Genomic DNA, 2,872 nt, shown 5'->3' with positions numbered 1-2,872 from the left:
AGGGGCATTCTTGCCCTATAGCAAACTAGTACAATTTCAATTTAAAAAGAAAAGCAGAATTGGGATAATAATAACAGACAAAATGATAAGAGAAAGAGGAAAATAGCTTTCCTTTCAACAAAAATGATACACCAAGACCAATTAGAAAATGAGGAAATACAGTGTTCTTGGAATGCAGTGTTCTTGGAAGGTGGTCGACTTTTTCACTGAACTTAGCAGCAAAAAGCGTCCTCTCTCATGACATGGGATGGGGCTAGGTTTCAGGCTCAGGTCACTGTAAATAAGTTTCTTTCCTCCACGAATATTTGTTCAGCAGAACAGGCAAACATCACTGGACCCAGGGACAATGGGATCATCTTGCACTTTCCTTTTCTGTGACCCACCCTGTTATTACACCGCCCAAAACAATCCCAGAAAGTCCCAACATGCCCTGTAGGGGGCAGTCTTGGCTCAGTTGAGAAACGGTTGCTTCACCCATCTGCCTCTGCCACGGGGCTCCTAGGTTACTAGCAGGGCGGCTCTTAGGGTTTGGATAACTGTGTGTCCCCCGAGGTTTCATGTTTCAGAATTTGGATGTTCCTCTAAAACCTGTATTGTTAGCATCTTAATTGTATTGTTAAGTGAAAACTTAATTCCTTCATGGTGTCTGGGTGTGGGGCCTTTGGATGTGACAATGTCATCAGGGCAGGGCCTCCATGACTGAACCGCAGAGAGAAAGCCTCGCGGACACAGACTACGCTCACTCTGCTACAAGTTCTGCCTTCTGCCATTTTGTGAGGTTTTTCAACTTCACAGCCACTAGAACTGAGAGTCAAAATACGCTTCTATGGGGAACCAGCAGTTAGCGTAATGGCTATGTCACTGGACTCTCACGTAGTCAACCGCGGTTCATGTCCCGGACCCAGTGGCTTAAAACTCACGCCGGGCGCGTGTGTGTGCGTGCCCAAGATCCCGAGAGGAGAACGGAGAAGAAGGGATTGCGGCGTGACCATCCCCCCTGGGGGGTGATTTCTCGCTTTCTGTCTCTATGTCTCTGTCTGTCTGGTGAGCGCACACACCCTATAGTGAAAAACCTCTCCAAATAAATAAATAAATAAACGCTTCTATTCTATTAAATTCACCCATTCTCAGGTGTTTCTGTTAACAGCGCAGTAACAGACTAACACAGAGACCATGGGCCTGGTTCTGTTACACTTTGCTCATTTGTGAAGGGAGGGCAACGACGACATTGTGCAATTGCGTATGGCAGGGCTAAGCCCAGGGCCAGGCACATGGTGCCCTGTATTTCCCGATCCCTTTCCTTTCTTCTTTCTTTCTTCCTTCTGCCTGTCCTTCCTTCCTTTCTCTCTCTCTCCCTCTCTTTCATCCTTTCTTCTTCCCTCCCTCCCTTCCTTCCTTTTTCTTTCTTTTTTTTGTGCAAGAGGGAGACAGAGAGACGATGAGAGGAGAGAGAGAAAGCACTTCCCAAGGCCTCCAATGGAGTGTGGTCATGCCACAATCCCTTCTCCTCCGTTTCTCTAGCCTGCTGGCATTTGGAAAGCGTGCGCACACACATGTGCTTGGCATATTTTCAAGCCACTGGTGCCGGGATTTGAACCACCTGGTTGGTCACGTGGGATCTGGCTCACTTAACCCCTAAGCCATGAGGCCAAAGGCTCCCCATTCTTCAAAGAAGGACACGGAGGCTCCAGGTGTGACTTGCTCGAGGTCACAGTATTAGTGAATGGTGAAGGAGTCCTCCCAACAGTCCTCCCAGCCTTGTTCTAAGGCGCAGTCTGCATTAGCACAGCTGCCCAAGCACCTGTCGGATTCCTCCCGTCTTCCTCCCACCCTCCCTGACTTTCTAAACAGTTTTTCGTGCCTGTGGACCAGGCCCAGGGCTGAGGACACAGAGAACAACCTGCACCTCTGGAAGCTTTGTGTAATGAAGGAATTAGGTTTATCGCTTCATCAGTCCAAGTTCCTATACGAAATACCACAGGTACCAACATGTATCCTTCATCCCATTACCTCGGTTTATTTTAAACATTTAGTCATTTGTTTATCTATTTATTTGTTGTGATTTTCAAGCCCTTGGATCTGGGACTCAAACCAAGGCCAGCCATGTGGGAATCTAGCATCTTAACCACCATGCCACCTGCTGGCCCCATCATTACCTCAATTTAAAAAATTTTCTTCATACCATTCAGTTATCACTAACTGAATGTCCCCCTCCCCCTTTTTTTGGAGGTGTTTTTGCTATAGGATGTGTGTGCTTGCCAGAAAGACAGAGACAGACAGACAGAAAGCAAGAAATCACCCCCCAAGGGGGGATGGCCACTCTCAGGACCTTGGGTATGCATGCACACACACCCGGCATGAGTTTAAGCCACCAGGTCCTAGACTTGAACCACAGTCAACTACATAGGAGTTCAGCGACACAGCTGTTACACCAACTGCTGGTCCCGAATGTGCCCTTTTTTATTTGTTTATGTCTTCATTAGAACACAGCCATAGTTTTATTTTTAAATAATTATTTAATTTTATTTATTATTATTATTTTTTAGTTTGACCCAGAGAGAGAGGGTAAGTGAGAAAGCAAGCCACCAGGTCTGGGACTTGAACCATGTGGAAGTCCAGCGCCTTAATCATCATGCCATCTGCCAGACCCCTGCAACCATAGCTGTAATTTAGTTAAAGGTTAAAGGTGTAGGCTCTAGAGACCAGCAGTTGGCGTAATGGCTATGTCACTGGACTCCCATGTAGTCGACCACGGTTCAAGTCCCGGACCTGGTGGCTTAAACTCACACCGGGTACGTGTACATGTGTGCCCAAGATCCCAGGAGGAGAATGGAGGAGAAGGGATTGAGGTGTGGCCATCTCCCCTGGGGGG

This window comes from Tupaia chinensis, unplaced genomic scaffold, assembly GCF_000334495.1.
Source record: "Tupaia chinensis unplaced genomic scaffold, TupChi_1.0 Scaffold000231_1, whole genome shotgun sequence".
Classification (NCBI taxonomy): Eukaryota; Metazoa; Chordata; class Mammalia; order Scandentia; family Tupaiidae; genus Tupaia; species Tupaia belangeri.
This window is presented reverse-complemented; position numbering follows the sequence as displayed.